At 47.5% G+C, this 27,555-nt stretch overlaps 1 pseudogene; it reads left to right on the top strand.

Annotated features, from left to right (window-relative positions):
• Positions 1 to 27,555, top strand: LOC135533516 (dedicator of cytokinesis protein 2-like; annotated as a pseudogene).

Genomic DNA, 27,555 nt, shown 5'->3' with positions numbered 1-27,555 from the left:
AATGCAGAAGTGAGAGGTAGAGTGGAAAACGTATCTCAGACACCCAGAGAGAGAGAGAGAGAGAGAGAGAGAGAGAGAGAGGGGAAAGAGAAGCAGTCATGGCTCCTTGGATGAGGACCACCACGGAGCGGTATGGCGTAGGTAAGTCATCCACGCTCACCTGTGTAGGCCTCCATGTGTGTGTGTGTTTGCAGAAGGGTGATGGCCCTTCGCCCTGGCTTTCTCCATGACAGGATATGGGGCGGGTGTCAGCTAACAGACTCTAGCAGTATGACTCTGACAGTTTGACTATGTCTGCACAGTCATGAGGTAGAGATCACTGATAGACCTCTGCATTGAGAGGAAACAAAATGGCTGATTCAGACTTCATGACATGGCTGTCAGGAATCACTTCACACATGATGGCAGTGGTTCAACTTCAAGGTGACCTTTCCTAATCAGAAAGACTGATTCTATCACTGTCACTTTTCAGAAACATATTGCTCTTCAGAGCAGGGTTTCCTAGTTGCTGCAGAAAATGGCAAGAAGCTAGAAACTGATGACGGAGAAGGGGAAGATGTGTTCCGGCTGTGTCCTTATCATGGGTAATCTCTTGATTGACCTGTTTGGCCTTAAAGAGCAGAGTGATTGATATAGCTCAACCCTGACACAATATACAAAATAATATTGAATATGAAAAGTAACATGTATCATTGTGATCGTGTTAGATTGAAAACACACAGGAAGTGCAGGAGGGAGGAAGTAGCATGAGGTTTCATAAATACAGCAACACCACAGTAGTGTTTCTAACATCATGTGTACACAGACTGAGGAAAACACAGTGTACAACCATATTATTACTGATAAACAAGATATGTATATATACATATATAGATATACATAGATATTGACATAGAAAGAGGTCACACAATTCTTGACATAGTTGTGCAACAGTGGAGGCTGGTGGGAGGAGCTATAGGAGGACAGGCTCATTGTCATGTCTGGAATGGTATAAATGGATCAAACATGAAACCATAGATTTGACTCAGTTCCATTTATTCCATTCCCATCCTCCTATAGCTCCTCCCACCAGCCCCCTCTGTTGTACAAACACATATCATTTTTTCTTTATCTAATCTAAACATGAGGAACAAGCATATATAAATCTCATAATAATAGTGAAAAGACCTCGCCCCTCCCCCAACAAGGAAAAAACAACAAACATACTATCCTCTCCCTCCCGTGAACAATGAAGTCTGAGTGTTTTCTTGGGCTTAAGGGTGAAAACAAACGGTAATGAATAGGTTTCTGTTATGTTCTCTGTTTTAGGGTCTCTCTGCGGTACACTGTATGACCCTCTCATCTCTCTGTGTCTCCCCTAGTAATGTGGAATTTCACTGGCCTTGGAGAGAAGCAGCTGTCTCTGGAGATTGGGGACACGGTCCACATCCAGGAGACCTGCGATGGTAAGGGAGCTGACTGGGAATGTGCTGGTTTTACCGGGAATAATGTGGGATGTAAACTGGGAATAATGTCAAATCAAATCAAATCAAATCAAATTTATTTGTCACATACACATGGTTAGCAGATGTTAATGCGAGTGTAGCGAAATTCTTGTGCTTCTAGTTCCGACAATACAGTAATAACCAACAAGTAATCTAACTAACAATTCCAAAACTAATTTCTTATACACAGTGTAAGGGGATAAAGAATATGTACATAAAGATATATGAATGAGTGATGGTACAGAGCAGCATAGGCAAGATACAGTAGATGGTATCGAGTACAGTATATACATATGTGGGATGTAAACTGGGAATAATGTGGGATGTAAACTGGGAATAATGTGGGATGTAAACTGGGAATCATATGGGATGTAAACTGGGAATAATGTGGGATGTAAACTGGGAATAATGTGGGATGTAAACTGCGAATAATGTGGGATGTAAACTGGGAATAATGTGGGATGTAAACTGGGAATCATATGGGATGTAAACTGGGAATAATGTGGGATGTAAACTGGGAATAATGTGGGATGTAAACTGGGAATCATATGGGATGTAAACTGGGAATAATGTGGGATGTAAACTGGGAATAATGTGGGATGTAAACTGAGAATAATGAGGGATGTAAACTGGGAATAATGGGATGTAAACTGGGAATAATGTGGGATGTAAACTGGGAATCATATGGGATGTAAACTGGGAATAATGTGGGATGTAAACTGGGAATAATGTGGGATGTAAACTGAGAATAATGAGGGATGTAAACTGGGAATAATGTGGGATGTAAACTGGGAATAATGTGGGATGTAAACTGGGAATAATGTGGGATGTAAACTGCGAATAATGTGGGATGTAAACTGGGAATAATGTGGGATGTAAACTGGGAATAATGTGGGATGTAAACTGAGAATAATGTCTGAATGCACACTGGGAATAATGTGGGATGTAAACTGAGAATAATGAGGGATGTAAACTGGGAATAATGTGGGATGTAAACTGGGAATAATGTGGAATGTAAACTGGGAATAATGTGGGATGTAAACTGGGAATAATGTGGGATGTAAACTGGGAATAATGTGGGATGGAAACTGAGAATAATGTGGGATGTAAAACCAGGAATAATGTCTGAATGCACACTGGGAATAATGTGGGATGTAAACTGAAAATAATGTGGTATGGAACCTGAGAATAATGTGGGATTTAAACTGGGAATAATGTCTAAATGTAAACTGGGAATGATGTGGGATGTTAACTATGAATAATGTCTGGATGTAAACTGGAATAGTGTGGAATGTAAACAAACTGAGAATAATGTGGGATGTAAACTGGAATAGTGTGGGATGTAAACTGAGAATAACGTGGGATGTAAACTGGAATAGTGTGGGATGTAAACTGAGAATAATGTGGGATGTAAACTGGAATAGTGTGGGATGTAAACTGAGAATATTGTAGGATGTTATCTGGAATAGTGTGGGATGTAAACTGAGAATAATGTGGGATGTAAACTGGAATAGTGTGGATTGTAAACTGAGAATAATGTGGGATGTAACCTGAGAACAATGTGCGATGAAAACGTGGAATATTGTGTGATGGAAACTGGGAATAACATGGGATGGAAACTAGGTCTATTGCAGGATGTAAACTGGGAATGTAAACTGGAATATAAACTGGGAATAATGTGGGATGTAAACTGGGAATAATGTGGGATGTAAACTGGGAATAATGTGGGATGTAAACTGGGAATCATATGGGATGTAAACTGAGAATAATGAGGGATGTAAACTGAGAATAATGTGGGATGTAAACTGCGAATAATGTGGGATGTAAACTGGGAATAATGTGGGATGTAAACTGGGAATAATGTGGGATGTAAACTGGGAATAATGTGGGATGGAAACTGAGAATAATGTGGGATGTAAAACCAGGAATAATGTCTGAATGCACACTGGGAATAATGTGGGATGTAAACTGAAAATAATGTGGTATGGAACCTGAGAATAATGTGGGATTTAAACTGGGAATAATGTCTAAATGTAAACTGGGAATGATGTGGGATGTTAACTATGAATAATGTCTGGATGTAAACTGGAATAGTGTGGAATGTAAACTGAGAATAATGTGGGATGTAAACTGGAATAGTGTGGGATGTAAACTGAGAATAACGTGGGATGTAAACTGGAATAGTGTGGGATGTAAACTGAGAATAATGTGGGATGTAAACTGGAATAGTGTGGGATGTAAACTGAGAATATTGTAGGATGTTATCTGGAATAGTGTGGGATGTAAACTGAGAATAATGTGGGATGTAAACTGGAATAGTGTGGATTGTAAACTGAGAATAATGTGGGATGTAACCTGAGAACAATGTGCGATGAAAACGTGGAATATTGTGTGATGGAACCTGGGAATAACATGGGATGGAAACTAGGTCTATTGCAGGATGTAAACTGGGAATGTAAACTGGAATATAAACTGGGAATAATGTGGGATGTAAACTGGGAATAATTTCTGGATATAAACTGGGAATAATATCTGGATGTAAACTCTGAATAATGTGGGATGGCATCTGAGTATAATGTGGAATGGAAAATGGGATTTAAACTGGGACTGGAAACTGGTATTAATGTGGAATGGAAACTGAGAATGATGTGGTATGTTGTGACTGTAACCTGTGTTGTGACTGTAACCTGTGTTGTGACTGTACCCTGTGATGTGTCTGTACCCTGTGTTGTGACTGTACCCTGTGATGTGTCTGTACCCTGTGTTGTGACTGTACCCTGTGTTGTGTCTGTAACCTGTCCTGTGACTGTACCCTGTGTTGTGACTGTACCCTGTGATGTGTCTGTACCCTGTGTTGTGACTGTACCCTGTGTTGTGTCTGTACCCTGTCCTGTGACTGTACCCTGTGTTGTGACTGTAACCTGTCCTGTGACTGTACCCTGTGTTGTGACTGTAACTTGTCCTGTGACTGTACCCTGTGTTGTGACTGTAACCTGTCCTGTGACTGTACCCTGTGTTGTGACTGTAACCTGTCCTGTGACTGTACCCTGTTTTGTGACCGTATACCTGTCCTGTGACTGTACCCTGTGTTGTCACTGTACCCTGTGTTGTGACTGTATCCTGTGTTGTGACTGTACCCTGTGTTGTGACTTTACCCTGTGTTGTCACTGTACCCTGTGTTGTGACTGTACCCTGTGTTGTGACTGTTTCCTGTTTTGTAACTGTACCCTGTGTTGTCACTGTACCCTGTTTTGTGACTGTATCCTGTGTTGTGACTGTATCCTGTGTTGTGACTTTACCCTGTGTTGTGACTGTATCCTGTGTTGTGACTGTAAACTGTGTTGTGACTGTATCCTCTGTTGTGACTGTACCCTGTGTTGTGACTGTATCCTGTGTTGTGACTGTATCCTGTGTTGTGACTGTATCCTCTGTTGTGACTGTACCCTGTGTTGTGACTGTATCCTGTGTTGTGACTGTATCCTGTGTTGTGACTGTATCCTGTGTTGTGACTGTAGCCTGTGTTGTGACTGTATCCTGTCTTGTGACTGTATCCTGTCTTGTGACTGTATCCTGTGTTGTGACTGTACCCTGTGTTGTGACTGTATCCTTTGTTGTGACTTTATTCTGTGTTGTGACTGTATCCTGTCTTGTGACTGTATCCTGTGTTGTGACTGTACCCTGTGTTGTGACTGTATCCTTTGTTGTGACTTTATTCTGTGTTGTGACTTTATTCTGTGTTGTGACTGTACCCTGTGTTGTGACTGTATCCTGTGTTGTGACTGTATCCTGTGCTGTGACTGTATCCTGTGTTGTGACTGTATCCTTTGTTGTGACTTTATTCTGTGTTGTGACTTTATTCTGTCTTGTGACTGTATCCTGTCTTGTGACTGTATCCTGTGTTGTGACTGTACCCTGTGTTGTGACTGTATCCTTTGTTGTGACTTTATTCTGTGTTGTGACTGTACCCTGTGTTGTGACTGTATCCTGTGTTGTGACTGTATCCTGTGCTGTGAATGTATCCTGTCTTGTGACTGTATCCTGTGTTGTGACTGTATCCTGTGTTGTGACTGTATCCTGTGCTGTGAATGTATCCTGTCTTGTGACTGTATCCTGTGTTGTGACTGTATCCTGTGTTGTGACTGTATCCTGTGAATGTATCCTGTCTTGTGACTGTATCCTGTGTTGTGACTGTATCCTGTGTTGTGACTGTATCCTGTGTTGTGACTGTATCCTGTGTTGTGACTGTATCCTGTGCTGTGAATGTATCCTGTCTTGTGACTGTATCCTGTGTTGTGACTGTATCCTGTGTTGTGAATGTATCCTGTCTTGTGACTGTATCCTGTGCTGTGACTGTATCCTGTGTTGTGACTGTATCCCTGTGAATGTATCCTGTCTTGTGACTGTATCCTGTGTTGTGACTGTATCCTGTCTTGTGACTGTATCCTGTCTTGTGACTGTATCCTGTGTTGTGACTGTATCCTGTGTTGTGACTGTGACTGTGCTGTGAATGTATCCTGTCTTGTGACTGTATCCTGTGTTGTGACTGTATCCTGTGTTGTGACTGTATCCTGTGCTGTGAATGTATCCTGTCTTGTGACTGTATCCTGTGTTGTGACTGTATCCTGTGCTGTGAATGTATCCTGTCTTGTGACTGTATCCTGTGTTGTGACTGTATCCTGTGCTGTGAATGTATCCTGTCTTGTGACTGTATCCTGTGTTGTGACTGTATCCTGTGTTGTGACTGTATCCTGTGTTGTGACTGTATCCTGTGTTGTGACTGTATCCTGTGTTGTGAATGTATCCTGTCTTGTGACTGTATCCTGTGTTGTGACTGTATCCTGTGTTGTGAATGTATCCTGTCTTGTGACTGTATCCTGTGTTGTGACTGTATCCTGTGTTGTGACTGTATCCTGTGTTGTGACTGTATCCTGTGTTGTGACTGTATCCTGTGTTGTGACTGTATCCTGTGTTGTGACTGTATCCTGTCTTGTGACTGTATCCTGGAACATGCAAAAACTAAAATGTAGTAAAGGATATTTTCAAGTACTGAATATCTGTATTTACTACAATTGTAATTTATGTACACTGTGTTGTGACTGTACCCTGTTTTCTCTGGTTGCAGGCTGGTATAAAGGCTACCTGGTCAGGAACAATGATCGACAGGTAAGACACAGCTGGTCAATAATTGATGACAGGATAGTTTCTTTGAATTTGAACAAAGTATCTCTCTCCATCCCATCTACCTCCCTCCCTCTGCTCTCCCTCCTTCTCTACCTGCCTCCCTCCTCTCTCCCCTCTCTCTATCTACCTTTCTCTCCTCTCTCCCCTCTCCCTATCTACCTCTCTCTCCTCTCTCCCGCTCTATCTCCCTCTCTCTCCTCTCTCCCCTCTCTCTATCTACCCCTCTCTCCTCTCTCCCCTCTCTCTATCTACCTCTCTCCCCTTTTTCTATCTACCTCTCTCCATCTACCTCTCTCTCCTCTCTCTATCTACCTCTCTCAATCTACCTCTCTCTCCTCTCTCCCCTCTCTCTATCTACCTCTCTCCCCTCTATCTACCTCTCTCCCTCTCTACCTGCCTCCCTCCTCTATCTCCTCTCTCCTTCCATATATTCAGGGCGCGTTCCCATCCAGCATTGTGCAGCTGAGGAAGGTCATCATTGAAAAGCGAGGGTGAGTGATGTGTGTGTGTGTGCGTGCGTGCGTGCGTGCATGCGTGTGTGTGTGTGTGTGTGTGTGTGCGTGCGTGCGTGTCAGTAATATGTGGTGTTTCTTCCACAGGGATCAGGAGGTGGTGTTGTCAGCAGAGATGCCCCTAGTGAAGGAGGTGACCACCACTCTGAGGGAGTGGGGAAGCATCTGGAAACAGCTCTACGTGGTAAACACTCCACACTTTGTGTGTGTGTGTGTGTTTGGTATATGTGTAAGTGCACGTGTGTGTGTGTAACAAGGTCTCTCTCTCTCCCTAGGCCAATAAGAAGAACCGTGTGGTGCAGGTCCAAGGGCTGATGTGGGATTTGATGGAATGGCGTTCCCAGCTCTTGTCTGGCACGTTGCCTAGCGACGAGTTCAAGGAGCTCAAACAGAAAGTCACCTCCAAGATCGACTATGGCAACAAGTATGGCCCATAAAACCCCAACTGAATCACTGAAATAGATCATTCTCATTTGAGGAACTCCATCTCTGTATCTGGCCGAGGGAGAAATCTTTCTCTCTCTTCCATAATCTCCTCCTCCTCCTTCCCCTTCCTCTCTTCCAGGATCTTGGAGTTGGACCTGGTGGTGCGGGATGTGAACGGGAACATGCTGGACCCGGAAAACGCCAGCGTGATTAGCCTGTTCCGAGCCCACCAAGACGCCACCATCAAGATCAACGAACGCATCAAAGAGGAACAGGTCAGACAGAGAGTAAGAGAGGAACAAAGACAGCTAACAGAACATGGTTGACAGGGCTAACAGGGTTGAAATTCGGAAAATAGTGGCTGAGTAAGATTGAGAGAGTTGACAGAGTAATTGAAAGAAGACAATGGTCATGCACTGTATTTTAGAGTGTATCCTTCTATTTTAGGAGTGTAACCTTTCTCTCTCTCTCTCTCTCTCTCTCTCTCTCTCTCTCGCTCTCTCTCTCGCTCTCTCTCACACTCTCTTCTGTAGTCCAACATTCAGACGGACCACCAGTAATCTCGGCCCGGATCCAGTCCTCTCCCACTCACAGCCTCTATGTCTTTGTCCGGAACTTTGTCTGTCGGATCGAGAGGATTCTGAACTCTTCATGTCCTCTACGACCCCAACAAGCAGACCATCATCAGGTCTCTTTTTAAACATCCTCTATCCTGCTCTCTTTTTTACATCTCGCCTGCTCATCCTGCCCCTTCTCTCTCTCATCAGCTCTCTCCCACTTCTCTTTCTCCCTCTTCTCCACATCTCCCTGTTTCTCTCTCTCTCTCTCATCTCTCTCCCACTTCTCTTTCTCCTCTTCTCCACATCTCCCTGTTTCTCTCTCTCTCCTCTGCTCCCTCCCACTTCTTTCTCCTCTCTTCTCCACATCTCCCCTGTTTCTCTCTCTCCTCTGCTCTCTCCCACTTCTCTTTCTCCTCTTCTCCACATCTCCCTGTTCTCTCTCTCTCCTCAGCTCTCTCCCACTTCTCTCTTTCTCCCTCTTTTCCACATCTCCCTGTTTTCTCTCTCTCCTCAGCTCTCTCCCACTTTCTTTCTCCTCTTCTCCACATCTCCCTGTTTCTCTTCTCTCCTCAGCTCTCTCCCACTTCTCTTCTTCTCCACATCTCCCTGTTTCTCTCTCCTCCTCTGCTCTCTCCCACTTCTTTCTTCTCCTCTTCTCCACATCTCCCCTGTTCTCTCTCTCTCCTCAGCTCTCTCCCACTTCTCTTTCTCCTCTTTCTTCTCCACATCTCCTGTTTCTCTCTCTCTCTCTCCTCAGTCTTCTTCCCATTCTCTTTCTCTCTTCTCCACATCTCCCTGTTTCTTCTCTCTCCTCAGCTCTCTCCCCACTCTCTTTCTCCTCTTCTCCACATCTCCCTGTTTCTCTCTCCTCTGCTCTCTCCCACTTCTCTTTCTCCTCTTCTCCACATCTCCCTGTTTCTCTCTCTCTCCTCAGCCTTCCCCACTCTCTTTCTCCTCTTCTCCACATCTCCCTGTTTCTCTCTCTCTCTCCTCAGCTCTCTCCCACTTCTCTTTTCTCCTCTTCTCCACATCTCCCTGTTTCTCTCTCCTCAGCTCTCTCCCACTTCTCTTCTCCTCTTCTCCACATCTCCCTGTTTCTCTCTCTCTCTCCTCAGCTCTTCCCACTTTCTTTCTCCTCTTCTCCACATCTCCCTGTTTCTCTCTCTCTCCTCTGCTCTCTCCCACTTCTCTTTCTCCTCTTCTCCACATCTCCCTGTTTTCTCTCTCTCTCATCAGCCTCTCCCCACTTCTCTTCCTCCTCCACATCTCCCTGTTTCTCTCTCTCTCCTCAGCTCTCTCCCACTTCTCTTTCTCCTCTTCTCCACATCTCCCTGTTTCTCTCTCTCTCTCAGCTCTCCCACTTCTCTTTCTCCTCTTCTCCACATCTCCCTGTTTCTCTCCTTCTCTCTTCTGCTCTCTCCCACTTCTCTTCTCCTCTTCTCCACATCTCCCTGTTTTCTCTCTCTCTCAGCTCCTCTCCCACTTCTTTCTCCTCCACATCTCCCCCTGTTTCTCTCTCTCTCCTCAGCTCTCTCCCACTTCTTTCTCCCTCTTCTCCACATCTCCCTGTTTCTCTCTCTCTCCTCAGCTCTCTCCCACTTCCCTTTCTCCTCTTCTCCACATCTCCCTGTTTCTCTCTCTCTCCTCAGCTCTCTCCCACTTTCTTCTTCTCCACATCTCCCTGTTTCTCTCTCTCTCCCTCAGCTTCCCACTTCTCTTCCTCTTCTCCACATCTCCCTGTTTCTCTCTCTCTCCTCAGCTCTCTCCCCACTTCTCTTTCTCCTCTTCTCCACATCTCCCTGTTTCTCTCTCTCTCTCAGCTCTCTCCCACTTCTCTTCTCCTCTTCTCCACATCTCCCTGTTTCCTCCTCCCTTTCATCTCTCTCCCACTTCTCTTTCTCCTCTTCTCCACATCTCCCTGCTCTCTCTCTCTCTCCTCTGCTCTCTCCCACTTCTCTTTCTCCTCTTCTCCACATCTCCCTGTTTTCTCTCTCTCTCAGCTCTCTCCCACTTCTCTTTCTCCCTCTTCTCCACATCTCCCTGTTTCTCTTCTCTCTCCCTCAGCTCTCTCCCAGCTCTCTTTCTCTTCTTTTCTTACCCCCACCCCCCATTTCCATATGTATTTATTCCTGTACTGTAGTCACAGTTAATGATCAACACAGAAGGCTGCACATGGAAAGGCAGAGCTTGACTGACAGCTGTCAGAGCTCTGACACCAGGAAGGCTGATAGCTGTCTTTCTCTCAGTCCTTTTCTTTCTCCCTTAGCCACATTTTCCCCTGTTCTCAACATGGTTGCTGTCTAACCTAATGTACATACTATTTAAATATCATGGTAGAAATTCAGAAAATAGAGAGGCAATGCTTGACTGACAGCTAATGGTGATAGCTGTCTATTACTGTCAGAGCGACAGATCTAGGCTCTCCTTCCTCTCTCATCCATGCCAGAGTATTACGGCTGGTATGTGACATTCTCCATCGTGGCCACAGTGCCTGAAGGCCTCCTTCTGTCAAACTGTGACAGGGATATTTTGGGAAGGTGTCAGCTCTGGAAAGCTTAGCAACATATCCCCACTGTACACTTTAAGCAGATTGATAGTCAGTCAGTCTCTGCTGGCCAAGAAGACTTATATTTAGGAGAAAGCAATATATTATAATGCATTCCAGTCGCTATGTAGGCCCTATGTACATTTATTTTTCGGTGAATTCATCCCGTATGAGCATTTCTATCAGTGGATGATTTGTTGAAGGGATACTTCAGGATTTTGGCAATGAAGCCCTTTATTTACTCCCCCAGAGTCAGGTGAACTCATGGAAGCCATTTGCTTGCAGCTTGAGGGGAAGTTGCCAGCTAGCGTTAGCGCAATTGGTAACTGGTGTTAGCGCAATGACTGGATGTCTATGGTGACTGCTACCATGCTAGTACAGTAGATACCATAGTATATACCATAGACTTCCAGTCATTGAGCTAATGCTAGTTAGCAACTTCATTCATACTGGATGCAGAGACATAAAAATGGTATCCGTGAGTTTGTCTAACTGGCCTCATTGGCAAAATTCCGGAGTATCCTTTTAAGAATCCTGTTGTGTGTATTAATTGTTTCTGCTTCTTGTTAATCTGTTCCATGGCCTCCTCTGCAGTGAGAACTACCTGGTTCGCTGGGGCAGTAAAGGCTTTCAAGGGAAGTTGAAATGCTGAACAACTTGAAGGTGGTCTTTACAGTAAGTTACCACTAGAGAGCACTGTTGGATGCATTTCTTGTCCATATCCAGTCATTGAGGTGCCATCAAATAATTTGGGTCTGTGGCTCTCAACTGGGTTTGCCTCATGACACAAATTTAACCAGGTTGCATCAATATTCAAATTAAGGAGGGGAAATCACAACCCCACCAGTTGAGAAATGCTAATTCAGTAAATGTATGCTCTGTGCATATAAATCATGTTTTTGATTTTGAAAACCTCCCCTCTCTTCCTCCAGGACTTGGGTAATAAGGACTTGAACAGAGAGAAGATCTACCTGATCTGTCAGATAGTGAGAGTGGGTCGTATGGAACTGAAGGAGACCAACACCAAGAAGTGCACCCAGGGCCTCCGCAGGCCCTTTGGAGTGGCAGGTAGGTACTAGTGTTTGGCATGGGGCGGTGGGCAGTGGGCATGGGGCAGTGGGCATGGGGCATGTGGCACTAGGCATGGGGCAGTGGGCATGGGGCACTTTTTTTATTATTTTTTATTTTACCTTTATTTTACTAGGCAACTCAGTTAAGAACAAATTCTTATTTTTAATGACGTCCTAGGATCAGTGGGTTAACTGCCTGTTCAGGGGCAGAACGACAGATTTGTACCTTGTCAGCTCGGTGATTCGAACTTGCAACCTTTCGGTTACTAGTCCAACGCTCTAACCACAAGGCTACCCTGCCGCCCCAGTAGGCATGGGGCATGGGGCCTGGGGCAGTAGGCATGGGGCAGTAGGCATGGGGCAGTGGGCATGGGGCATGGGGCAGTAGGCATGGGGCAGTAGGCATGGGGCAGTGGGCATGGGGCATGGGGCAGTAGGCATGGGGCATGGGGCATGGGGCATGGGGCCTGGGGCAGTAGGCATGGGGCAGTAGGAATGGGGCAGTGGGCATGGGGCATGGGGCAGTAGGCATAGGGCATGGGGCATGGGGCCTGGGGCAGTAGGCATGGGGCAGTGGGCATTGGGCATGGGGCAGTAGGCATGGGGCATGGTAGGCATGGGGCATGTGGGCATAGGCAGTGGAGCATGGGGCAGTAGGCATGGGGCATGGGGCAGTAGGCATGGGGCAGTAGGCATGGGCATGGGGCAGTAGTGGGCATGGGGCATGGGGCAGTAGGCATGGGGCAGTAGGCATGGGGCTGTGGGCATGGGGCAGTGGGCATGGGGCAGGGCATGGGGCATGGGGCAGTGGGCAGTGGGCATGGGGCAGTAGGCATGGGGTCAGGTAGGCATGGGGCAGTGGGCATGGGGCAGTGGGCATGGGGCAGTAGGCATGGGGGCTGTAGGCATGGGGCAGTGGGCATGGGGCAGTGGGCATGGGGCAGTAGGCATGGGGCTGTAGGCATGGGGCAGTGGGCATGGGGCAGTGGGCATGGGGCAGTGGGCATGGGGCAGTGGGCATGGGGCTGTAGGCATGGGGCTGTAGGCATGGGGCAGTAGGCATGGGGCAGGGTATGGGGCAGTAGGCATGGGGCAGTAGGCATGGGGCAGTAGGCATGGGGCTGTAGGCATGGGGCAGTGGGCATGGGGCTGTAGGCATGGGGCAGTAGGCAGTGGGCAGTGGGCAGGAGGCAGTGGGCAGTGGGCAGGAGGCAGTGGGCAGTGGGCAGTGGGCAGGAGGCAGGGGGCATGGGCAGTGGGCATGGGGCAGTGGGCATGGGGCTGTAGGCATGGGGCAGTAGGCAGTGGGCAGTGGGCAGGAGGCAGTGGGCAGGAGGCAGTGGGCAGTGGGCAGTAGGCAGTGGGCAGTGGGCAGGAGGCAGTGGGCAGTGGGCAGGAGGCAGTGGGCAGGAGGCAGTAGGCAGTGGGCAGGAGGCAGTGGGCAGGAGGCAGTGGGCAGGAGGCAGTGGGCAGGAGGCAGGGGGCATGGGCAGTGGGCATGGGGCTGTAGGCATGGGGCAGTAGGCAGTGGGCAGTGGGCAGTGGGCAGGAGGCAGTGGGCAGGAGGCAGTGGGCAGTGGGCAGGGGGCAGGAGGCAGTGGGCAGGAGGCAGTGGGCAGTGGGCAGGAGGCAGGGGGCATGGGGCAGTGGGCATGGGGCTGTAGGCATGGGGCAGTAGGCAGTGGGCAGTGGGCAGGAGGCAGGGGGCATGGGTAGTGGGCATGGGGCTGTAGGCATGGGGCAGTAGGCAGTGGGCAGTGGGCAGTGGGCAGGAGGCAGTGGGCAGGAGGCAGTGGGCAGGGGGCAGGGGGCAGGAGGCAGTGGGCAGGAGGCAGTGGGCAGTGGGCAGGAGGCAGGGGGCATGGGCAGTGGGCATGGGGCAGGAGGCATGGGGCAGTGGACATGGGGCAGTGGGCAGTAGGCAGTAGGCATGGGCCAGTGGGCAGTGGGCAGTGGGCAGGGGGCAGTGGACATGGGGCAGGGGGCAGGGGGCAGTGTTAACAACATTTTGAATTGGGATCCATTGATACTGGTCACAGCTTGAATATTGAATATTGTTTACTAAGTGTAGCCTAGTGGTTAGAGCGTTGGACTAGTAACCGCAAGGTTGCAAGTTCAAACCCCCGAGCTGACAAGGTACAAATCTGTCGTTCTGCCCCTGAACAGGCAGTTAACCCACTGTTCCTAGGCTGTCATTGAAAATAAGAATTTGTTCTTAACTGACTTGCCTGGTTAAATAAAGGTCAAATAAAATATAAATAACCTGAGAGGTCATTCTTAATAAAAGACTACATTACATTTCTTCCTGTCTGCAGTGATGGACATCAGTGACATCATCAAAGGAAAGATAGAGTGTGATGAGGAGAAGCAGCATTTCATCCCTTTCTTTCCGTAAGTCCTCCCTGCTTCACCCTCTCCTCCCTCCATCCCTACCTATTTTAGTTGTAGTCATGTCGTTTAAATGTGTGTGTATGTGGGGGTGCAGGGTCGTGGCAGAGAATGACTTCCTTCACCCCCTGCTGAACAAGGTGACAGCGTCACGAGGAGACAGTGGAGGACAAGGTAGAACATCTCACCTCACACTCATGGAAACACTTGCTATTGTGCCAACAACCACTGCATTATCAATGCTTGGTCCTCTATCCTCCCCACTACGGGGTGAAGTTTCCCCTTATCCCCTAGGTACAGATCTAGCAGCACCTTCCCCTCCCCCAATCCTAACCATTGGTGTAGGTAATGCAAAACTGACCCAAGATCAGCGTCCAGAGGCATCTTTACCCTACTCCGTCCTCCCTCCAGGTCTATGGGTGACGATGAAGGCCTTGGTGGGTGACATCGTCCAGATCCGTAAGGAGTACCCCCACCTGGTGGACCGCAGCACGGTGGTGGCCCGTAAACTGGGCTTCCCAGAGATCATCATGCCGGGGGACATCCGCAACGACATCTACCTGACGCTGTGGGCCGGGGACTTTGACAAGTACAACAAGACCAGCCAGAAGAACATGGAGGTCATCATGATGGTGTGTGACGAGGAGGGCAAGATTGTGTCGGTGAGTTGGGGGGGTCATCTGGAGGTAGGCGAACAGGGATTCTGTTTCAGGGCTGTATCCTCCTTTGTATTGGATGTCATATGGTTCTGAGTTGGGTTAGATGTAATCTGTTGTGGACAGACCACGCTAAGATACATGGTGCCGTGATCTGTCTTGATACAACACGATGCATGAGATCAGTAGCAGCAGTTTTGTTACTTGTGTTTATTTTCCTTTGGGTTTTTTGTTCCTGGTTATTTGGACAAATCAATTTTTAGCATCTTCGGAATATCTGAAGGAGGATATCTTCGCTCCGTAACATGCAGAGAGAGAGGGTGGAGCTCTTCCTCACAGTTCTGAACACGTATGGACTCCAGAATCATCGGGCGGCAGGGTAGCCTAGTGGTTAGAACTTGGGACTAGCAACCAGAAGGTTGCAAGTTCAAACCCCCGAGCTGATAAGGTACAAATCTGTTGTTCTGCCCCTGAACAGGCAGTTAACCCACTGTTCCTCGGCCGTCATTGAAAATCAGAATTTGTTCTTAACTGACTTGCCTGGTTAAATAAAGGTAAAATAAAAAATAAAAAATAGCATCTGACCAATTACGCAAGACTTTTGTTCTGGGTTAACCAAGATTAGGTTGGATGTACAGTATCTAGGTTGATGTGGGTTAGTTGAATTGATTGTCCGCTTCTCTCTCTCTCTCTCTTTCTGTCATCTCTCTCTTTCTGTTTTGTCCTGTAGAACTCTATCTGTCTGGGAGCGGGGATCGACCGCTCAACGACTACAGATCTGTCATCTACTACCAGGTCAAACAACCACGCTGGATGGAGACGTTCAAGGTCAGCGAGTGTGTGTGTGTGCATGTGTGTGTGTGTGTTTGAATAATAAGTTGTGTCTTATGGTGTGTATTCTTGTGCACGTTGATCAGCTGTTTCCCCTCTGTATACAACACGTAACACTTAACACGCTCTGTTAGTGTGTAATACAACTTGGTCATGTGACAGAAGCATTTGATCCTGTGTTTTAAACCTTATCCAGAAATTACACCAAAAATGAAAGCAGGATGGTGCAGGATAAAAAACAAAAGGGACAGTTTGATGAAAAGCTTCAAAAAAGGGTTAAAATCCAGGCATGTCACATGTTTGCACAGGGCCCAGACAGGAGATGTAATGTTGTCCTCCGTCCATAGCACAGGGCCCTAACAGGAGATGTAATGTTGGCCTCCGTCCCTATAGCACAGGGCCCTAACAGGAGATGTAATGTTGGCCTCCGTCCTATAGCACAGGGCCCTAACAGGAGATGTAATGTTGTCCTCCGTCCTATAGCAAAGGGCCCTAACAGGAGATGTAATGTTGTCCTCCGTCCTATAGCACAGGGCCCTAACAGGAGATGTAATGTTGTCCTCCGTCCTATAGCACAGGGCCCTAACAGGAGATGTAACGTTGGCCTCCGTCCTATAGCACAGGGCCCAAACAGGAGATGTAATGTTGTCCTCCGTCCTATAGCACAGGGCCCTAACAGGAGATGTAATGTTGTCCTCCGTCCTATAGCACAGGGCCCTAACAGGAGATGTAATGTTGGCCTCCGTCCTATAGCACAGGGCCCAAACAGGAGATGTAATGTTGTCCTCCGTCCTATAGCACAGGACCCAGACAGGAGATGTAATGTTGTCCTCCGTCCTATAGAAAAGGGCCCTAACAGGAGATGTAATGTTGTCCTCCGTCCTATAGCAAAGGGCCCTAACAGGAGATGTAATGTTGTCCTCCGTCCTATAGCACAGGGCCCTAACAGGAGATGTAATGTTGTCCTCCGTCCTATAGCACAGGGCCCTAACAGGAGATGTAATGTTGTCCTCCGTCCTATAGCACAGGGCCCTAACAGGAGATGTAATGTTGGCCTCCGTCCCATAGCACAGGGCCCAAACAGGAGATGTAATGTTGTCCTCCGTCCTATAGCACAGGACCCAGACAGGAGATGTAATGTTGTCCTCCGTCCTATAGAAAAGGGCCCTAACAGGAGATGTAATGTTGTCCTCCGTCCTATAAGCAAGCGGGGCCCTAACAGGAGATGTAATGTTGTCCTCCGTCCCATAGCACAGGGCCCTAACAGGAGATGTAATGTTGTCCTCCGTCCCATAGCACAGGGCCCTAACAGGAGATGTAATGTTGTCCTCCGTCCCATAGCACAGGGCCCAGACAGGAGAGGTAATGTTGTCCTCCGTCCTATAGCACAGGGCCCAGACAGGAGATGTAATGTTGTCCTCCGTCCTATAGCAAAGGGCCCTAACAAGAGATGTAATGTTGTCCTCCGTCCCATAGCAAAGGGCCCTAACAGGAGATGTAATGTTGTCCTCCGTCCTATAGCACAGGGCCCTAACAGGAGATGGGGCTGCTGTCCTCCGTCCTATAGCACAGGGCCCTAACAGGAGATGTAATGTTGTCCTCCATCCTATAGCAAAGGGCCCTAACAGGAGATGTAATGTTGTCCTCCGTCCTATAGCACAGGGCCCTAACAGGAGATGTAATGTTGTCCTCCGTCCTATAGCACAGGGCCCTAACAGGAGATGTAATGTTGTCCTCTGTCCTATAGCACAGGGCCCAGACAGGAGATGTAATGTTGTCCTCCGTCCTATAGCACAGGGCCCAGACAGGGAGATTTAATGTTGTCCTCCGTCCTATAGCACAGGGCCCTAACAGGAGATATAATGTTGTCCTCCGTCCTATAGCACAGGGCCCTAACAGGAGATGTAATGTTGTCCTCCATCCTATAGCACAGGGCCCTAACAGGAGATGTAATGTTGTCCTCCGTCCTATAGCACAGGGCCCAGACAGGGAGATGTAATGTTGTCCTCCGTCCCCATAGCACAGGGCCCAGACAGGAGATGTAATGTTGTCCTCCGTCCCATAGCACAGGGCCCAGACAGGAGATGTAATGTTGTCCTCCGTCCTATAGCACAGGGCCCAGACAGGAGATGTAATGTTGTCCTCCGTCCTATAGCACAGGGCCCAGACAGGAGATGTAATGTTGTCCTCCGTCCCATAGCACAGGGCCCAGACAGGAGATGTAATGTTGTCCTCCGTCCTATAGCACAGGGCCCTAACAGGAGATGTAATGTTGTCCTCTGTCCTATAGCACAGGGCCCAGACAGGAGATGTAATGTTGTCCTCCATCCTATAGCACAGGGCCCAAACAGGAGATGTAATGTTGTCCTCCGTCCTGTAGCACAGGGCCCAGACAGGAGATGTAATGTTGTCCTCCGTCCTATAGCACAGGGCCCAGACAGGAGATGTAATGTTGTCCTCCGTCCCATAGCACAGGGCCCAGACAGGAGATGTAATGTTGTCCTCCGTCCTATAGCACAGGGCCCAGACAGGAGATGTAATGTTGTCCTCCGTCCCATAGCACAGGGCCCAGACAGGAGATGTAATGTTGTCCTCCGTCCCATAGCACAGGGCCCTAACAGGAGATGTAATGTTGTCCTCTGTCCTATAGCACAGGGCCCAGACAGGAGATGTAATGTTGTCCTCCGTCCCATAGCACAGGGCCCAGACAGGAGATGTAATGTTGTCCTCCGTCCTATAGCACAGGGCCCAGACAGGAGATGTAATGTTGTCCTCCGTCCCATAGCACAGGGCCCAGACAGGGCCCAGACAGGAGATGTAATGTTGTCCTCCGTCCTATAGCACAGGGCCCAGACAGAGATGTAATGTTGTCCTCCGTCCTATAGCACAGGGCCCAGACAGGAGATGTAATGTTGTCCTCCGTCCTATAGCACAGGGCCCAGACAGGAGATGTAATGTTGTCCTCCGTCCTATAGCACAGGGCCCAGACAGGAGATGTAATGTTGTCCTCCGTCCCATAGCACAGGGCCCAGACAGGAGATGTAATGTTGTCCTCCGTCCTATAGCACAGGGCCCAGACAGGAGATGTAATGTTGTCCTCCGTCCTATAACTCCCATAGCACAGGGCCCAGACAGGAGATGTAATGTTGTCCTCCGTCCTATAGCACAGGGCCCAGACAGGAGATGTAATGTTGTCCTCCGTCCCATAGCACAGGGCCCAGACAGGAGATGTAATGTTGTCCTCCGTCCTATAGCACAGGGCCCTAACAGGAGATGTAATGTTGTCCTCTGTCCTATAGCACAGGGCCCAGACAGGAGATGTAATGTTGTCCTCCGTCCCATAGCACAGGGCCCAGACAGGAGATGTAATGTTGTCCTCCGGTCCTATAGCACAGGGCCCAGACAGGAGATGTAATGTTGTCCTCCGTCCCATAGCACAGGGCCCAGACAGGAGATGTAATGTTGTCCTCCGTCCTATAGCACAGGGCCCTAACAGGAGATGTAATGTTGTCCTCTGTCCTATAGCACAGGGCCCAGACAGGAGATGTAATGTTGTCCTCCGTCCCATAGCACAGGGCCAGACAGGAGATGTAATGTTGTCCTCCGTCCCATAGGGTGGCCATCCTCTGGGAGGAGATGCACAGATCCACCTGCGCTTCATGTTCAGACACCGCTCCTCTCAGGAGTGTGAGTACACCCAACTCTGCCCTCAGCCTTACCTTACCACTGAGCTGAAAGGTTTGGAAGTTTGAAAGCAATGTGACAGGGAGGAAGCCATTGCTTTCATCTACTCAATGAATGATCTTAATTCTCTCTCTCGCTCTCTCTCTGTGTAGCTAAGGATAAGAGTGAGAAGAACTTTGCCATGGCGTTTGTTCGCCTGATGAAGGAAGATGGAACCGTGCTGAAGGACGGGCTTCATGACCTGGTGGTCTTCAAGGTCAGAACTGAATCAACTCCGATTCACACAGCTACAAAACGAATGAATTAACGGTATAAATGAACCAGTACAGATTCACAGTTAAATGAACTGAATAATTGAATTACGTCAGAGTCACAGCCAAATCACCAAGGACACTGAATTATTAAAGTTTCACAACCGACTGAACAGGCTAACTGAATAATTATAGATTCACTGCCAAATGAAGTGGAATTATTGATTAAGTGCTAAAAGGAATGAAGATGAATTACTGTTGATTCACTCCCAAACTAAACTCTCTCTAAACTCTCTCTCACCCTCTCTCTCCTCTTTCTCCCCCCCTCTCACTCTATCACCTCACCCTCTCTCTCCCTTCCCCCTCTCTCTCTATCACCTCACCTCTCTCCTCTTCCCCCTCTCTTACCGCACTCTCTCTCTCCCATCTTTCTCTCTTACGCTTCTCTATAACCCCACCCTCTCTCTCCCCTCTCTCTCTCCTCTTCCCCTCTCTCTATCACCTCACCTCTCTCTCCCCTTCCCCTCTCTTACCGCACTCTCTCTCCCATCTTTCTCTCTTACGCTTCTCTCTATAACCCCACCCTCTCTCCTCTCTCTCTCCTCCTCTCTCCCCCTCTCACTCTATCACCCACCCTCTCTCTCTCTCTCTCCTCTTCCCCCTCTCTATCACCCTCACCTCTCTCTCTCTCCTCTTCCCCCTCTCTTACTGCACTCTCTCTCCCATCTTTCTCTCTTACTCCCTCTCTCTATAACCCCACCCCTCTCTCCTCCTCTCTCTCTCTCCCTTCCCCTCTCTCTCTATCACCTCACCCTCTCTCTCTCTCTCTCCCCCTCTCTCTTACCGCACTCTCTCCTCTCTCCCATCATTTCTCTTACGCCTCTCTCTATAACCCCACCCTCTCTCTCCTCTTCCTCCTCTTCCCTTCCCCCTCTCCCTATCACCTCACCCTCTCTCTCTCTCTCTCTCTCTCTCCTCTTCCCCCTCCTTACCGCACTCTCTCTCTCTCCCATCTTTCCTCTTACCCTCTCTCTCTATAACCCCACCCTCTCTTCTTTTTCTCTCTCTCACACCCTCTCTCTCTTCCCACCCTCTCTGTCTCTCTCCTTTCTCTACAGGGGGACAGTAAGCGTATGGAGGATGTGAACCCGTACCTGTCCCTAACCTCTACGCGTTATGGACGTCACAAGACGGGACACTGAGCCGCAGCAGCAGCAGTGTAGGAGGCCTGTCTGTCAGCTCCAGAGACAGCTTCACCATCTCAACCCTCGTCTGCTCCACCAAGCTCACTAAAACGGTGTGTGTGTGTGTGGTCTCAGAACAGACAGAGTATGTCGTAGTTTTGTCATACACACAAACGCACACACATGCACTTCCCACACACAGCCAGGGCCCTGGCATGGCATACAGGTGCTGTGTAACAGCTGTTGCTGAAGAAGCCAGTTCACCATTGTAATGATAACTGTGCTGCAGTAATCACCAGGCCAGATATAACACACGCATGACGACGCACGCACGCACGCACGCACGCACGCACGCACGCACGCACACACACACACACACACACACACACACACACACACACACACACACACACACACACACACACACACACACACACACACACACACACACACACACACACACACACACACACACACACACACACAAAGAGCAGCTGTCCGGATGAGGGATATGATCCATCTCTACCTGGACCTGTACTCCCAGTCAACAGATGGACAGCAGGCAGGCAGGTTCACTACTGAGGAAGACATTACTGAACACTTAAACACCTGTACAGGGGCTTCAGGTCTACACTACATAGGGAGCTTTACCATGGTCTATGTCATACAGAAGGGAGCGTATGTTGTTTTTTGTGTGTTTCTACTTTTGGGCAGGGGAAAGTGACCGTGGAATGGGGCGATGTACAATCCTCTCACTGCCAAAGACCCATTTCCACGTGACCAAATCTGGTGCTTGAATTGATTTCCCTAGTTCATTTCCATTGTATTGGCCATGGCTTAAACAGGGCCTCTCCAAAAACTCTGGCCCTCAACAAGCCCTCAAAACGCCCAGGGCGGGGCCAAGTCATGTGGTCCTTAAATGAAGCATGGATGGATGGATGAATGGATTGATATATGGTTTGGTGGATGGATGGATGGATTTGTGGATTAATTTTATTAATGGATGATATGTGGATTGATGGATGGATAATTGGATTGATGGATGGATGAATGGATTGATTGATATGTGGTTTGATGGATGGATGAATGGATGGATAGATGGATGGATGGATGGATGGATGGATGGACATGTGGTTTGATGGATGGATTGATAGATTGGTGGATGGATATGTGGATTGATGGATGGCTTTGTTCTCTTATAATATCCACCTGGCACATCCAGAGGAGGGCAGACCACCCTCATAACCTGGTTCCTCTCTAGGTTCCTGCCTTTCTTGGGAGTTTTTCCTAGCCACCGTGTTTCTCCATCTGCATTGCTTGCTGTTTGTGGTTTTAGGCTGGGTTTCTGTACTGCACTTTGATTCAATTTGCTTGATTGATGGATGGATTGGATGGATGGATGGATAGATGGATGATGGATGGATGAATGAATGGATATGTAGATTGATGGATTGATGAATGGATGGATGGATGGACATATAGATTGATGGATAGGTGTGTGGTATGATGGATGGATTGATGGATAGATGGATGGATTAATGGAAGGATATGTGGATTGGATGGATGGATAAGTGGATGGATGGATGGATGGATTGATATGTGGTTTGATTGATGGATGGATGGATTGATACGTGGTTTGGTGGATGGATGGTTGGATGGATGAATGAATGGATGGATTGATATGTGGTTTGATGGATGGATGGATGGATATGGATTAATTGATTCATGGATGGATATGTGATTGATAGATTGGTGGATGGATGGACATGTGGTTTGATGGATAGATAGACATGTGGATTAATGGATGGATTGATAGATTGGTGGATGGATGCATGGATATGTCATTGACGGATGGATGAATGGATGGATGGATTTTTGTGGTTTGATGGATGGATATGTGGTTTGGTGGATGGATGATAGTTGGTAAAGGATGGATATGTGGGATTGATTGATGGATGGATGGTTTGATGGATGGATGGATATGGATTGATGGATGGATGGATATGGATCAGGGATTGATGGACGGTTGACGGACGGTTTGACGGATGGACGGACGGACGGATATGTGGATGGCTGACGGATGGATGAATGGATGGATAGATTAATGGATGGGTACGCATCGATGATGTATGGATATGTGGATGGATGGATATGTGGATGTATGGATTGATGGATGGCTTTGTTCTCTTATAATATCCACTCTGGCACATCCAGAGGAGGCAAGGACCACCCTCATAACCTGGTTCCTCTCTAGGTTTCTTCCTAGATTCCTGCCTTTCTTGGAGTTCTTTCACCTTGTTTCCACCTTGTTTCTACATCTGCATTGCTTGCTGCTCTGTGGTTTTAGGCGGGGTTTCTGTACTGCACTTTGATTGATTCAATTGATTGATTGATGGATGGGTATGTGGATTGGATGGATAGATGGATAGATTGATGGATAGATTGATGGATGGGATGGGTATGTGGATGGATGGATGGATATGTGGATTGGATGTGTGGTATGATGGATGGATTGATGCATGGATGGATGGATGGATGGATGATGGACATGTGGATTGATGGATGGATCTGTGTTATGGTGGATGGATTGATGGATAGATTGATGGATTAATGGAAGGATATGTGGATTGATGGATGGATGGGATGGAGATGGATGGATGGATAGATGGATGATGGATGGATGGATATGTGGATTGATGGATTAATGGAAGGATATGTGGATTGATGGATGGACGGATGGATAAGTGGATTGATGGATGGATGGATGGATAGATGGATGATGGATGGATGGATATGTGGATTGATGGATGGATGGATGGATATGTGGATTGATGGATGGATGGATGGATATGTGGATTGATGGATGGATGGATTTGTGGATTGATGGATGGATGGATATGTGGATTGATGGATGGATGGATATGTGGATTGATGGATGGATGGCTGGACATGTGGATTGATGGATGGTTTGATAGATATGTGGATTAATGAATGGATAGATTTGTGGATTGATGGATTGTTTTCTTTCTCCTTCTCAGTGGGCTTGCTGGGTCTACTGAAATGGAGGACTCGTCCTGAGCTCCTCAAAGAAAACCTGGAGAAACTCAAGATCATCGACGGAGAGGAAGTGGTCAAGGTGTGTGTGTGTGTACTGCGTGTGTGTGTGTGTGTGTCTGTCTGCTCTGTGTGTGTAATCTCATGGCCTCTCTTCCACTCCTAGTTTCTCCAGGATACTCTGGATGCTCTGTTCACCATCATGATGGAACACTCCCAGACTGACGACTACGACATCCTAGTGTTCGACGCCCTGGTGAGTGAGTGAGTGTGTGTGTTCATGTCTCTCACTTATATTCTCTGTCACTCTTGTACCTGCTCTGTTCTCTGTCAGTCAGTTTCTGCATGTGGCTGTCTCTCGATCTCTATCCATATGCCTCTGTTATTCTCACTCTGAATATGTCTGTATGTCTGTCTGTTGCTTGTCTGTGTGTCTTTGTACCAATGAGGCCAACTCTCTCACCATATCAAATACAACTGTTATCCCTTCCTCTCCTCCCCTCTCTCTCTCTCCTCCTCTTGCTCTCTCTACTACTCTCTCTCTACCTCTCTCTCGCTCTCTCTACCTCTCGCTCTCTCTGTCTCAGATCTACATCATTGGTCTGATAGCCGACAGGAAGTTCCAGCATTTTAACACGGTGTTGGAGGCCTACATCAAACAACACTTCAGTGCCACGCTGGCCTACAAGTCAGTACTACTTCCGGTGTCCAACCCCTCCTCGTCCGGTGTCCAATCCCTCCTCTTCCCGTGTCCAACTCCTCCTCTTCCTGTCTGTCTGTCTGTCTGTCTGTCTGTCTGTCTGTCTGTCTGTCTGTCTCACTGTCTTAGAAGCAGCCTGATGAAGACTTTAAAGCCATCATTGTAATAATAATGTATTGCACTTGGAAATGCCATCTCTTTCACATTGCTAGTAAGACGGTGTAGTTAAAACAGTAAGCTGTATTGATAATGACTCAACATGTCAGACTCATAATGACATTTCCACAGGAGATGATGAACACATTGATTTTCCACTGTTGAATGACGTGTGTCATCATCAGCATTATGATGACAGATGATGTAGGCCTCATGATAGTGCTGGTTTCAGGTAGGGTATGGTATGTTTACATGCACACTAATCATTCCATTTTAAACTGATTATGGCAGTAGGCCGAGCACGGCAATAGTCATGTAAACACTTTACTCTGCTTATCTTAATCGGTGTAAGGTCAAAATCAAGGTAAGCATTAATTAAAACATTTATTTATGAGCAATCTTTATAATTGTTAGGACATGTAAACAGGCTGAATCAGAGTTCCAGCTGTATATTTGATCTGCACATGTGGCAGCACCAGCAGCACCAGCCTCCCTTAGCCCGAGTGAAGGATTATTTGGGAAATTGCATATTCACAATAATCGTATTCTAAAAATTGATTAAATATAACTATTTTTTTAAATCTCAGCAATCTACACACAATGCCCCATAATGAAAAAGCAAAAACTGTTTTTTAAACATTTTTGCAAATGTATAAAAATTCTAAAACAGAAATACCTTATTTAAGATTGAGCTCAGGTGCATCCTGTTTCCATTGATCATCCTTGAGATGTTTCTACAACTTGATTGGAGTCCACCTGTGGTAAATTCAAATGATTGGACATGATTTGGAAAGGCACACACCTGTCTATATAAGGTCCCACGTTTGACAGTGCATGTCAGAGCAAAAACCAGGCCATGAGGTCGAAGCAATCGGGTCCATCGAGCCCAGAGACATGATTGTGTCGAGACACAGATCTCTAGAAGGCTACCAAAAAAATGTCTGCAGCATTGAAGGTCCCTGAGAACACAATGGCCTACATAATTTTTAATGTAAGAAGTTTGGAACCACAAAGACTCTTCCTAGAGCAATCGGGGAGAGAAGGGCAAGAGTCAGGGAGGTGACCAAGAATACCATGGTCACACTGACAGAGCTCCAGAGTTCCTCTGTGGAGATGGGAGTACCTTCCAGAAGGACAAATCTCATCTCTGCAGCACTCCACCAATCAGGCCTCTATGGTAGAGTGGCCAGACGGGAGCCACTCCCTCAGTAAAAGGCACATGACAGCCCGCCTGAAGTTTGCCAAAAGGCACCTAACGTCTCTCAGACCAGGAGAAACAAGATTCCTTGGTCTGATGAAACCAAAATGTAACTAATAGGCCTGAATGCCAAGCGTCGCGTCTTGGAGAAAACCAGGCACCGTCCCTATGGTGAAGCTTGGTGGTGGCAGCATCATGTGTCGGGATGTTTTACAGCGGCAGGGACTGAAGGATCAAGGCAAAGATGAAGGTAGAAAAGTACAGAGATCCTTGATGAAAATGTGCTCCAGAGCACTCAGGATCTCAGACTGGTTTTACCTTCTACCATTAGGACAATGGCCCTAAGCACACAGCCAAGACAACACAGCTGTGGCTTCGGGACAAGTCTTTGAATGTCCTTGGAGTGGCCCAGCCGGAGACTGACTTGAATTCGATCGAACATCTCTGGAGAGACCTGGAAGATTCTGCAGAAACGTCCCCCATCTAACCTGACAGAGCTTGAGAGGATCTGCAGAGAACAATGGGAGTAACTTCTGTAGCCATACCCAAGAAGACTCAATGCTGTAATCGTTGCCAAAGGTGCTTCAACAAAGTACTGAGTAAAGGGTCTGAACAGTTATTTTAAAATGTCTAAAAACGTTGTTTTTTTGCATTGCATTAATGGGTATTGTGTGTCGATTGCTGTGGGAAAACTATTTAATATGTTTTAGAATAAGACTAACAAAAAATAAAATGTGGAAAAAGTCAAGGGGTCTGAATACTTTCTGAAGGGACTGTATACAAAAGTATGTGGACACCCTTCAAACTAGTGATTCGCCATTACAGCCACACCTGTTGCTGACAAGTATGTAAATGGAGCACACAGCCATGCAATTTCCATAGACAAACATTGGCAGTAGAATGGCCTTAGTGAAGAGCTCGGTGACTTTCAATGTAGCACCGTCATAGGATGCCACCTTTCCAACAAGTTAGTCAAATCTCTGCCTCTTGCTAGAGCTGCCCCAGTCAACTGTGTGCTGTTATTGTGAAGTGTAAACGCTAAGGAGCAACAACGGCTCAGCCGCATAGTGGGAGACCACACAAGTTCACAGAACTGACCGCCGCGAGTGCTGAAGTGCGCGTGAGCGCGTAAAAATCATCTGTCCTCAGTTGCTACACTCACTACTGAGTTCCATACTGCCTCTGGAAGCATCTTTAGCACAAGATCTGTCTGGGAGCTTCATGAAATGGGTTTCCATGGCAGAGCAGCCGCACACATAACTAAGACAACCATGCACAATGCTAAGCGTTGGCTGGAGTAGTGTAACCACCCACTCCCATTGGACTCTGGAGCAGTGGAAACGCCTTCTCTGGAGTGATGAATCACACTTTACCATCTGCCAGTCCAACGGACGCATTTGGGTTTGCGGAGAACTATACCTGGGAAATCTTTCGCGCTACAGCATACAATGACATTCTGAACGATTCTGTGCTTTCAACTTTGTGACAACAGTTTGAGGAAGGCTCTTTTCTGTTTCAGCATGACAATGCCCCCGTGGACAAAGCGAGTTACATACAGAAATGGATTGTTGAGATCGGTGTGGAAGAACTTGACTGGCCTGCACAGAGCCCTGACCTCAACCCCATCAAACACATTTTGGGACGAATTGGAATACCGACTGCGAGCCAGGCCTAA

The sequence above is a fragment of the Oncorhynchus masou genome, unplaced genomic scaffold (assembly GCF_036934945.1).
Source record: "Oncorhynchus masou masou isolate Uvic2021 unplaced genomic scaffold, UVic_Omas_1.1 unplaced_scaffold_2423, whole genome shotgun sequence".
Taxonomy (NCBI): Eukaryota; Metazoa; Chordata; class Actinopteri; order Salmoniformes; family Salmonidae; genus Oncorhynchus; species Oncorhynchus masou.
This window is presented reverse-complemented; position numbering and strand designations above follow the sequence as displayed.